General features: G+C 46.0%; 1 protein-coding gene across 1 annotated transcript in view; it reads right to left on the bottom strand.

Annotated features, from left to right (window-relative positions):
• Positions 1-13,766, bottom strand: part of iqch (IQ motif containing H) — a 245,774-nt gene that overhangs the window by 164,682 nt on the left and 67,326 nt on the right. The gene's annotated exons all lie outside the window — the stretch shown is intronic.

The following is a 13,766-nucleotide window of genomic DNA, read 5'->3' as shown; positions in this document are numbered from 1 at the left end:
GCTGCATTCATTGTAGCTGGGGATTTTAACAAAGCTAATCTGAAAACAAGACTCCCTAAATTTTATCAGCATATCGATTGTGCAACCAGGGGTGGTAAAACCTTGGATCATTGTTACTCTAACTTCCGCGACGCATATAAGGCCCTGCCCCGCCCCCCTTTCGGAAAAGCTGACCACGACTCCATTTTGCTGATCCCTGCCTACAGGCAGAAACTAAAACAAGAGGCTCCCACGCTGAGGTCTGTCCAACGCTGGTCAGACCAAGCTGACTCCACACTCCAAGACTGCTTCCATCACGTGGACTGGGACATGTTTCGTATTGCGTCAGATAAAAATATTGACGAATACGCTGATTCGGTGTGCGAGTTCATTAGAACGTGCGTGGAAGATGTCGTTCCCATATCAACGATAAAAACATTCCCAAACCAGAAACCGTGGATTGATGGCAGCATTCGCGTGAAACTGAAAGCGCGAACCACTGCTTTTAATCAGGGCAAGGTGTCTGGCAACATGACCGAATACAAACAGTGCAGCTATTCCCTCCGCAAGGCTATTAAACAAGCTAAGCGTCAGTACAGAGACAAAGTAGAATCTCAATTCAACGGCTCAGACACAAGAGGCATGTGGCAGGGTCTACAGTCAATCACGGACTACAAGAAGAAACCCAGCCCAGTCACGGACCAGGATGTCTTGCTCCCAGGCAGACTAAATAACTTTTTTGCCCGCTTTGAGGACAATACAGTGCCACTGACACGGCCTGCAACGAAAACATGCGGTCTCTCCTTCACTGCAGCTGAGGTGAGTAAGACATTTAAACGTGTTAACCCTCGCAAGGCTGCAGGCCCAGACGGCATCCCCAGCCGCGCCCTCAGAGCATGCGCAGACCAGCTGGCCGGTGTGTTTACGGACATATTCAATCAATCCCTATACCAGTCTGCTGTTCCCACATGCTTCAAGAGGGCCACCATTGTTCCTGTTCCCAAGAAAGCTAAGGTAACTGAGCTAAACGACTACCGCCCCGTAGCACTCACTTCCGTCATCATGAAGTGCTTTGAGAGACTAGTCAAGGACCATATCACCTCCACCCTACCTGACACCCTAGACCCACTCCAATTTGCTTACCGCCCAAATAGGTCCACAGACGATGCAATCTCAACCACACTGCACACTGCCCTAACCCACCTGGACAAGAGGAATACCTATGTGAGAATGCTGTTCATCGACTACAGCTCGGCATTCAACACCATAGTATCCTCCAAGCTCGTCATCAAGACCCTGGGTCTCGACCCCGCCCTGTGCAACTGGGTACTGGACTTCCTGACGGGCCGCCCGCAGGTGGTGAGGGTAGGCAACAACATCTCCTCCCCGCTGATCCTCAACACGGGGGCCCCACAAGGGTGCGTTCTGAGCCCTCTCCTGTACTCCCTGTTCACCCACGACTGCGTGGCCACGCACGCCTCCAAAATACGTATATACTGTACTCTAGATCATCGACTGCATCCTTATGTCACTAGCCACTTTAACTATGCCACTTTGTTTACTTTGTCTACATACTCATCTCATATGTATATACTGTACTCGATACCATCTACTGTATGCTGCTCTGTACCATCACTCATTCATATATCCTTATGTACATATTCTTTATCCCCTTACACTGTGTATAAGACAGTAGTTTTAGAATTGTTAGTTAGATTACTTGTTGGCTATCACTGCATTGTCGGAACTAGAAGCACAAGCATTTCGCTACACTCGCATTAACATCTGCTAACCAAATAAAATTTGATTTTGATTTGATTTGAGTTACCACCTAACCCAGTCTGCCAAACACAGAACACAGAACACAGGAAATAAAACCAGACAAAGACACAGCATCGTGATACTGTGCAGAGGAGGATCTGTGGGTCTGTCTGCTGGTCTGTCTGCTGGTCTGTCTGCTGGTCTGTCTGCTGGTCTGTCTGGCCTGCCAGTGCAGTGAGAGAGAGAATCCTCCGATGGATCGAGGTAATTAAATTAAATGATTGGCTTCCTGCTAATTAACAACAATGGGGTTCAACTAGCTAATTATCTTCTCCGATAACACACACACACACACACACACACACACACACACCCGGAGAGCCCATAAAAACATTCCATCTGTTAGTAATTAGCTCTAATAATCATTTGAGACAATAGTTTATTGAGGGTTGACAAGCACACGCCTGATCGCAATTGAAACTCACAGTTCTTCTGTGTGTTGCCTTTTCCTCACTCAGACTAATAAAATAAAACAAGAGGCCATCTAAAAGACCCACGACGGAAACCGTAGAAACAAGATTCCTGTAGTTCATTACCTGTAAATTATCTGGGGGGGAAATATAGTCTCTCCTAACGGTTAATGGCTAATTCATTAGCTTTAACTCCAAATGGCAATAGAGGTGAGAGCTTTCTGTTCAGTTCCCTCCCTCTCTGTCGTTCAGAATCTCACGTCTCCTCGTGGTCTTCCTGCAGAGACCACAGACCCATTTCCAGCTGTACCAGTACCAGTACCAGTACCAGTCAGGTGTAGCTGTAGACAGAGCTGTCCGCAGACACCTGTACAGAGACACCTGTGTGAGAGATACCTACCTAATGATGAGATGTGTCTGTGTGAGAGAGACCTACCTAATGATGAGATGTGTCTGTGTGAGAGAGACCTACCTAATGATGAGATGTGTCTGTGTGAGAGATACCTACCTAATGATGAGATGTGTCTGTGTGAGAGAGACCTACCTAATGATGAGATGTGTCTGTGTGAGAGATACCTACCTAATGATGGGACGAGTCTGTGTGAGAGATACCTACCTAATGATGGGACGAGTCTGTGTGAGAGATACCTACCTAATGATGGGACGAGTCTGTATGAGAGATACCTACCTAATGATGGGACGAGTCTGTGTGAGAGATACCTACCTAATGATGGGACGAGTCTGTGTGAGAGATACCTACCTAATGATGAGATGTGTCTGTGTGAGAGAGACCTACCTACCTAATGATGAGATGTGTCTGTGTGAGAGATACCTACCTACCTAATGATGCTATGTGTCTGTGTGAGGGAGACCTACCTACCTAATGATGGATGTGTCTGTGTGAGGGAGACCTACCTAATGATGGGATGTGTCTGTGTGAGAGATACCTACCTAATGATGGTACGTGTCTGTGTGAGAGAGACCTACCTAATGATGAGATGTGTCTGTGTGAGAGATACCTACCTAATGATGGTATGTGTCTGTGTGAGAGAGACCTACCTACCTAATGATGGGACGTGTCTGTGTGAGGGAGACCTACCTAATGATGGGACGTGTCTGTGTGAGAGAGACCTACCTAATGATGGGATGTGTCTGTGTGAGAGATACCTACCTAATGATGGGACGTGTCTGTGTGAGAGAGACCTACCTAATGATGGGATGTGTCTGTGTGAGAGATACCTACCTAATGATGGGACGTGTCTGTGTGAGAGATACCTACCTAATGATGGGACGAGTCTGTGTGAGAGATACCTACCTAATGATGAGAGGACCTAATGATGTCTGTGTGAGAGATACCTACCTAATGATGGGATGAGTCTGTGTGAGAGATACCTACCTAATGATGGGACGTGTCTGTGTGAGAGAGACCTACCTAATGATGGGATGAGTCTGTGTGAGAGATACCTACCTAATGATGGGATGTGTCTGTGTGAGAGATACCTACCTAATGATGGTACGTGTCTGTGTGAGAGAGACCTACCTAATGATGAGATGTGTCTGTGTGAGAGATACCTACCTAATGATGGTATGTGTCTGTGTGAGAGAGACCTACCTACCTAATGATGGGACGTGTCTGTGTGAGGGAGACCTACCTAATGATGGGACGTGTCTGTGTGAGAGAGACCTACCTAATGATGGGATGTGTCTGTGTGAGAGATACCTACCTAATGATGGGACGTGTCTGTGTGAGAGAGACCTACCTAATGATGGGATGTGTCTGTGTGAGAGATACCTACCTAATGATGGGACGTGTCTGTGTGAGAGATACCTACCTAATGATGAGATGTGTCTGTGTGAGAGATACCTACCTAATGATGGGACGAGTCTGTGTGAGAGATACCTACCTAATGATGGGACGAGTCTGTGTGAGAGATACCTACCTAATGATGGGATGTGTCTGTGTGAGAGATACCTACCTAATGATGGGATGAGTCTGTGTGAGAGATACCTACCTAATGATGGGACGTGTCTGTGTGAGAGAGACCTACCTAATGATGAGATGTGTCTGTGTGAGAGATACCTACCTAATGATGGTATGTGTCTGTGTGAGAGAGACCTACCTACCTAATGATGGGACGTGTCTGTGTGAGGGAGACCTACCTAATGATGGGACGTGTCTGTGTGAGAGAGACCTACCTAATGATGGGATGTGTCTGTGTGAGAGATACCTACCTAATGATGGGACGTGTCTGTGTGAGAGAGACCTACCTAATGATGGGATGTGTCTGTGTGAGAGATACCTACCTAATGATGGGACGTGTCTGTGTGAGAGATACCTACCTAATGATGAGATGTGTCTGTGTGAGAGATACCTACCTAATGATGGGACGAGTCTGTGTGAGAGATACCTACCTAATGATGGGACGAGTCTGTGTGAGAGATACCTACCTAATGATGAGATGTGTCTGTGTGAGAGATACCTACCTAATGATGGGACGAGTCTGTGTGAGAGATACCTAATGATGGGATGTGTCTGTGTGAGAGATACCTACCTAATGATGAGATGTGTCTGTGTGAGAGATACCTACCTACCTAATGATGGGACGAGTCTGTGTGAGAGATACCTACCTACCTAATGATGAGATGTGTCTGTGTGAGAGATACCTACCTAATGATGCATATGTCTGTGTGAGGGAGACCTACCTAATGATGGGATGTGTCTGTGTGTGAGATACCTACCTAATGATGAGATGTGTCTGTGTGAGAGATACCTACCTAATGATGGGACGTGTCTGTGTGAGAGATACCTACCTACCTAATGATGAGATGTGTCTGTGTGAGAGATACCTACCTACCTAATGATGAGATGTGTCTGTGTGAGGGAGACCTACCTACTTAATGATGAGATGTGTCTGTGTGAGAGAGACCTACCTAATGATGAGATGTGTCTGTGTGAGGGAGACCTACCTAATGATGGGACGTGTCTGTGTGAGGGAGACCTACCTAATGATGAGATGTGTCTGTGTGAAAGATACCTACCTAATGATGGGATGTGTCTCTGTGAGAGATACCTACCTACCTAATGATGAGATGTGTCTGTGTGAGAGATACCTACCTACCTAATGATGAGATGTGTCTGTGTGAGAGAGACCTACCTACCTAATGATGAGATGTGTCTGTGTGAGAGATACCTACCTACCTAATGATGAGATGTGTCTGTGTGAGAGATACCTACCTAATGATGAGATGTGTCTGTGTGAGGGAGACCTACCTAATGATGGGATGTGTCTGTGTGAGAGAGACCTACCTAATGATGAGATGTGTCTGTGTGAGGGAGACCTACCTACCTAATGATGAGATGTGTCTGTGTGAGGGAGACCTACCTAATGATGGGATGTGTCTGTGTGAGAGATACCTACCTAATGATGGGACGTGTCTGTGTGAGAGATACCTACCTAATGATGAGATGTGTCTGTGTGAGGGAGACCTACCTAATGATGGGATGTGTCTGTGTGAGAGATACCTACCTAATGATGAGATGTGTCTGTGTGAGGGAGACCTACCTAATGATGGTATGTGTCTGTGTGAGAGATACCTACCTAATGATGGTATGTGTCTGTGTGAGAGATACCTACCTACCTAATGATGAGATGTGTCTGTGTGAGAGATACCTACCTAATGATGGATGTGTCTGTGTGAGGGAGACCTACCTAATGATGAGATGTGTCTGTGTGAGACCTACCTACCTAATGATGGATGTGTCTGTGTGAGGGAGACCTACCTAATGATGAGATGTGTCTGTGTGAGACCTACCTACCTAATGATGAGATGTGTCTGTGTGAGGGAGACCTACCTACCTAATGATGGGATGTGTCTGTGTGAGAGAGACCTACCTACCTACCTAATTATGGTATGTGACTGTGTGAGGGAGACCTACCTAATGATGGGATGTGTCTGTGTGAGAGAGACCTACCTACCTAATGATGGGATGTGTCTGTGTGAGGGAGACCTACCTACCTAATGATGAGATGTGTCTGTGTGAGGGAGACCTACCTACCTAATGATGAGATGTGTCTGTGTGAGGGAGACCTACCTACCTATTGATAAGATGTGTCTGTGGAGAGATACCTACCTAATGATGGGACGAGTCTGTGTGAGAGATACCTACCTAATGATGGGACGAGTCTGTGTGAGAGATACCTACCTAATGATGGGATGTGTCTGTGTGAGAGATACCTACCTAATGATGGGATGAGTCTGTGTGAGAGATACCTACCTAATGATGGGACGTGTCTGTGTGAGAGAGACCTACCTAATGATGGGATGTGTCTGTGTGAGAGATACCTACCTAATGATGGGACGTGTCTGTGTGAGAGAGACCTACCTAATGATGGGATGTGTCTGTGTGAGAGATACCTACCTAATGATGGGATGTGTCTGTGTGAGAGATACCTACCTAATGATGAGATGTGTCTGTGTGAGAGATACCTACCTAATGATGGGACGAGTCTGTGTGAGAGATACCTACCTAATGATGGGACAAGTCTGTGTGAGAGATACCTACCTAATGATGGGATGTGTCTGTGTGAGAGATACCTACCTAATGATGGGATGAGTCTGTGTGAGAGATACCTACCTAATGATGGGACGTGTCTGTGTGAGAGAGACCTACCTAATGATGAGATGTGTCTGTGTGAGAGATACCTACCTAATGATGGTATGTGTCTGTGTGAGAGAGACCTACCTACCTAATGATGGGACGTGTCTGTGTGAGGGAGACCTACCTAATGATGGGACGTGTCTGTGTGAGAGAGACCTACCTAATGATGGGATGTGTCTGTGTGAGAGATACCTACCTAATGATGGGACGTGTCTGTGTGAGAGAGACCTACCTAATGATGGGATGTGTCTGTGTGAGAGATACCTACCTAATGATGGGACGTGTCTGTGTGAGAGATACCTACCTAATGATGAGATGTGTCTGTGTGAGAGATACCTACCTAATGATGGGACGAGTCTGTGTGAGAGATACCTACCTAATGATGGGACGAGTCTGTGTGAGAGATACCTACCTAATGATGGGATGTGTCTGTGTGAGAGATACCTACCTAATGATGAGATGTGTCTGTGTGAGAGATACCTACCTACCTAATGATGGGACGAGTCTGTGTGAGAGATACCTACCTACCTAATGATGAGATGTGTCTGTGTGAGAGATACCTACCTAATGATGCATGTGTCTGTGTGAGGGAGACCTACCTAATGATGGGATGTGTCTGTGTGTGAGATACCTACCTAATGATGAGATGTGTCTGTGTGAGAGATACCTACCTAATGATGGATGTGTCTGTGTGAGAGATACCTACCTACCTAATGATGAGATGTGTCTGTGTGAGGGAGACCTACCTAATGATGGGATGTGTCTGTGTGAGAGAGACCTACCTAATGATGAGATGTGTCTGTGTGAGGGAGACCTACCTACCTAATGATGAGATGTGTCTGTGTGAGGGAGACCTACCTAATGATGGGATGTGTCTGTGTGAGAGATACCTACCTAATGATGGGACGTGTCTGTGTGAGAGAGACCTACCTAATGATGGGATGTGTCTGTGTGAGAGATACCTACCTAATGATGGGACGAGTCTGTGTGAGAGATACCTACCTAATGATGGGACGAGTCTGTGTGAGAGATACCTACCTAATGATGGGATGTGTCTGTGTGAGAGATACCTACCTAATGATGAGATGTGTCTGTGTGAGAGATACCTACCTACCTAATGATGGGACGAGTCTGTGTGAGAGATACCTACCTACCTAATGATGAGATGTGTCTGTGTGAGAGATACCTACCTAATGATGCATGTGTCTGTGTGAGGGAGACCTACCTAATGATGGGATGTGTCTGTGTGTGAGATACCTACCTAATGATGAGATGTGTCTGTGTGAGAGATACCTACCTAATGATGGGACGTGTCTGTGTGAGAGATACCTACCTACCTAATGATGAGATGTGTCTGTGTGAGGGAGACATACCTACTTAATGATGAGATGTGTCTGTATGAGAGATACCTACCTAATGATGGATGTGTCTGTGTGAGAGAGACCTACCTAATGATGAGATGTGTCTGTGTGAGGGAGACCTACCTACTTAATGATGAGATGTGTCTGTGTGAGAGAGACCTACCTAATGATGAGATGTGTCTGTGTGAGGGATACCTGCCTACCTAATGATGAGATGTGTCTGTGTGAGAGAGACCTACCTAATGATGGTATGTGTCTGTGTGAGGGAGACCTACCTAATGATGGGATGTGTCTGTGTGAGAGAGACCTACCTACCTAATGATGAGATGTGTCTGTGTGAGGGAGACCTACCTAATGATGGGATGTGTCTGTGTGAGAGAGACCTACCTAATGATGGGATGTGTCTGTGTGAGGGAGACCTACCTAATGATGAGATGTGTCTGTGTGAGAGATACCTACCTACCTAATGATGGTATGTGTCTGTGTGAGAGATACCTACCTACCTAATGATGAGATGTGTCTGTGTGAGAGATACCTACCTAATGATGGATGTGTCTGTGTGAGGGAGACCTACCTAATGATGAGATGTGTCTGTGTGAGACCTACCTACCTAATGATGGATGTGTCTGTGTGAGGGAGACCTACCTAATGATGAGATGTGTCTGTGTGAGACCTACCTACCTAATGATGAGATGTGTCTGTGTGAGGGAGACCTACCTACCTAATGATGGGATGTGTCTGTGTGAGAGAGACCTACCTACCTAATTATGGTATGTGACTGTGTGAGGGAGACCTACCTAATGATGGGATGTGTCTGTGTGAGAGAGACCTACCTACCTAATGATGAGATGTGTCTGTGTGAGGGAGACCTACCTACCTAATGATGAGATGTGTCTGTGTGAGGGAGACCTACCTACCTAATGATGAGATGTGTCTGTGTGAGGGAGACCTACCTACCTATTGATAAGATGTGTCTGTGTGAGGGAGACCTACCTACCTAATGATGAGATGTGTCTGTGTGAGGGAGACCTACCTAATGATGGGGTGTGTCTGTGTGAGGGAGACCTACCTAATGATGAGATGTGTCTGTGTGAGAGATACCTACCTAATGATGAGATGTGTCTGTGTGAGAGATACCTACCTAATGATGGATGTGTCTGTGTGAGAGATACCTACCTAATGATGAGATGTGTCTGTGTGAGAGATACCTACCTAATGATGAGATGTGTCTGTGTGAGAGATACCTACCTACCTAATGATGAGATGTGTCTGTGTGAGAGATACCTACCTAATGATGGGATGTGTCTGTGTGAGGGAGACCTACCTAATGATGGGATGTGTCTGTGTGAGAGATACCTACCTAATGATGAGATGTGTCTGTGTGAGGGAGACCTACCTACCTAATGATGAGATGTATCTGTGTGAGGGAGACCTACCTAATGATGGGATGTGTCTGTGTGAGGGAGACCTACCTACCTAATGATGAGATGTGTCTGTGTGAGAGAGACCTACCTAATGATGAGATGTGTCTGTGTGAGGGAGACCTACCTACCTAATGATGGGATGTGTCTGTGTGAGGGAGACCTACCTACCTAATGATGAGATGTGTCTGTGTGAGAGAGACCTACCTAATGATGAGATGTGTCTGTGTGAGGGAGACCTACCTACCTAATGATGGTATGTGTCTGTGTGAGGGAGACCTACCTAATGATGAGATGTGTCTGTGTGAGGGAGACCTACCTACCTAATGATGAGATGTGTCTGTGTGAGAGATACCTACCTAATGATGGGATGTGTCTGTGTGAGAGATACCTACCTAATGATGGGTGCGTCTCTGTGAGAGAGACCTACCTAATGATGAGATGTGTCTGTGTGAGAGAGACCTACCTACCTAATGATGGGATGTGTCTGTGTGAGAGATACCTACCTAATGATGGGATGTGTCTGTGTGAGAGATACCTACCTAATGAAGGGATGTGTCTGTGTGAGGGAGACCTACCTAATGATGGGATGTGTCTGTGTGAGAGAGACCTACCTACCTAATGATGGTACGTGTCTGTGTGAGAGATACCTACCTAATGATGGGATGTGTCTGTGTGAGAGATACCTACCTAATGATGAGATGTGTCTGTGTGAGAGATACCTACCTAATGATGAGATGTGTCTGTGTGAGGGAGACTTACCTACCTAATGATGGGACGTGTCTGTGTGAGGGAGACCTACCTAATGATGGGACGTGTCTGTGTGAGAGATACCTACCTAATGATGAGATGTGTCTGTGTGACAGATACCTACCTAATGATGGGATGTGTCTGTGTGAGAGATACCTACCTATCTAATGATGGGATGTGTCTGTGTGAGATACCTACCTAATGATGAGATGTGTCTGTGTGAGGGAGACCTACCTAATGATGAGATGTGTCTGTGTGAGAGATACCTACCTACCTAATGATGGGATGTGTCTCTGTGAGAGATACCTACCTACCTAATGATGGTATGTGTCTGTGTGAGAGAGACCTACCTACCTAATGATGGGACGTGTCTGTGTGAGGGAGACCTACCTAATGATGGGACGTGTCTGTGTGAGAGAGACCTACCTAATGATGGGATGTGTCTGTGTGAGAGATACCTACCTAATGATGGGACGTGTCTGTGTGAGAGAGACCTACCTAATGATGGGATGTGTCTGTGTGAGAGATACCTACCTACCTAATGATGAGATGTGTCTGTGTGAGAGATACCTACCTAATGATGGATGTGTCCGTGTGAGAGATACCTACCTAATGATGAGATGTGTCTGTGTGAGAGATACCTACCTAATGATGGGATGTGTCTGTGTGAGGGAGACCTACCTAATGATGAGATGTGTTTGTGTGAGGGAGACCTACCTAATGATGAGATGTGTCTGTGTGAGGGATACCTACCTAATGATGAGATGTGTCTGTGTGAGAGAGACCTACCTACCTAATGATGGGATGTGTCTGTGTGAGGGAGACCTACCTACCTAATGATGGGATGTGTCTGTGTGAGAGATACCTACCTAATGATGAGATGTGTTTGTGTGAGAGAGACCTACCTAATGATGAGATGTGTTTGTGTGAGGGAGACCTAGCTAATGATGGGATGTGTCTGTATGAGGGAGACCTACCTAATGATGAGATGTGTCTGTGTGAGAGAGACCTACCTACCTAATGATGGGATGTGTCTGTGTGAGAGATACCTACCTACCTAATGATGGGATGTGTCTGTGTGAGAGATAGCTTCCTAATGATGGGATGTGTCTGTGTGAGAGATACCTACCTAATGATGGGATGTGTCTGTGTGAGAGATACCTACCTAATGATGGGACGTGTCTGTGTGAGAGATACCTACCTAATGATGGGACGTGTCTGTGTGAGAGATACCTACCTAATGATGGTACATGTCTGTGTGAGAGATACCTACCTAATGATGGGACGTGTCTGTGTGAGAGATACCTACCTAATGATGGGACGTGTCTGTGTGAGAGATACCTACCTACCTAATGATAGGATGTGTCTGTGTGAGAGATACCTACCTAATGATGAGATGTGTCTGTGTGAGGGAGACCTACCTAATGATGGGATGTGTCTGTGTGAGGGAGACCTACCTACCTAATGATAGGATGTGTCTGTGTGAGAGATACCTACCTAATGATGAGATGTGTCTGTGTGAGAGATACCTACCTACCTAATGATAGGATGTGTCTGTGTGAGAGATACCTACCTAATGATGGGACGTGTCTGTGTGAGAGATACCTACCTACCTAATGATGAGATGTGTCTGTGTGAGAGATACCTACCTAATGATGAGATGTGTCTGTGTGAGGGAGACCTACCTAATGATGGGATGTGTCTGTGTGAGGGAGACCTACCTAATGATGGGATGTGTCTGTATGAGGGAGACCTACCTAATGAGGGAGACCTACCTAATGAGGGAGACCTACCTAATGATGAGATGTGTCTGTGTGAGAGATACCTACCTAATGATGGGATGTGTCTGTGTGAGAGAGACCTACCTAATGATGAGATGTGTTTGTGTGAGGGAGACCTACCTAATGATGGGATGTGTCTGTATGAGAGATACCTACCTAATGATGGGATGTGTTTGTGTGAGGGAGACCTACCTAATGATGAGATGTGTTTGTGTGAGGGAGACCTACCTAATGATGAGATGTGTCTGTGTGAGGGATACCTACCTAATGATGAGATGTGTCTGTGTGAGAGAGACCTACCTACCTAATGATGAGATGTGTCTGTGTGAGAGATACCTACCTACCTAATGATGGGATGTGTCTGTGTGAGAGATACCTTCCTAATGATGGGATGTGTCTGTGTGAGAGATACCTACCTAATGATGGGATGTGTCTGTGTGAGAGATACCTACCTAATGATGGGATGTGTCTGTGTGAGGGAGACCTACCTACCTAATGATGGTATGTGTCTGTGTGAGGGAGACCTACCTACCTAATGATGGGACGTGTCTGTGTGAGGGAGACCTACCTAATGATGGGATGTGTCTGTGTGAGAGATACCTACCTAATGATGGGACGTGTCTGTGTGAGAGAGACCTACCTAATGATGGGATGTGTCTGTGTGAGAGATACCTACCTAATGATGGATGTGTCCGTGTGAGAGATACCTACCTAATGATGGATGTGTCCGTGTGAGAGATACCTACCTAATGATGAGATGTGTCTGTGTGAGAGATACCTACCTACCTAATGATGAGATGTGTCTGTGTGAGAGATACCTACCTAATGATGGGATGTGTTTGTGTGAGGGAGACCTACCTAATGATGAGATGTGTTTGTGTGAGGGAGACCTACCTAATGATGAGATGTGTCTGTGTGAGGGATACCTACCTAATGATGAGATGTGTCTGTGTGAGAGAGACCTACCTACCTAATGATGGGATGTGTCTGTGTGAGGGAGACCTACCTACCTAATGATGGGATGTGTCTGTGTGAGAGATACCTACCTAATGATGAGATGTGTTTGTGTGAGGGAGACCTACCTAATGATGAGATGTGTTTGTGTGAGGGAGACCTACCTAATGATGGGATGTGTCTGTATGAGGGAGACCTACCTAATGATGAGATGTGTCTGTGTGAGAGATACCTACCTAATGATGGGATGTGTCTGTGTGAGAGATACCTACCTAATGATGGGATGTGTCTGTGTGAGAGATACCTACCTAATGATGGGACGTGTCTGTGTGAGAGATACCTACCTAATGATGGTACGTGTCTTTGTGAGAGATACCTACCTAATGATGGGACGTGTCTGTGTGAGAGATACCTACCTAATGATGGGACGTGTCTGTGTGAGAGATACCTACCTACCTAATGATGGGATGTGTCTGTGTGAGAGATACCTACCTAATGATGAGATGTGTCTGTGTGAGAGATACCTACCTAATGATGAGATGTGTCTGTGTGAGGGAGACCTACCTAATGATGGGATGTGTCTGTGTGAGGGAGACCTACCTAATGATGGGATGTGTCTGTATGAGGGA

This window comes from Oncorhynchus nerka, linkage group LG17 (genome assembly GCF_034236695.1).
Source record: "Oncorhynchus nerka isolate Pitt River linkage group LG17, Oner_Uvic_2.0, whole genome shotgun sequence".
In the NCBI taxonomy this organism is placed as follows: Eukaryota; Metazoa; Chordata; class Actinopteri; order Salmoniformes; family Salmonidae; genus Oncorhynchus; species Oncorhynchus nerka.
This window is presented reverse-complemented; position numbering and strand designations above follow the sequence as displayed.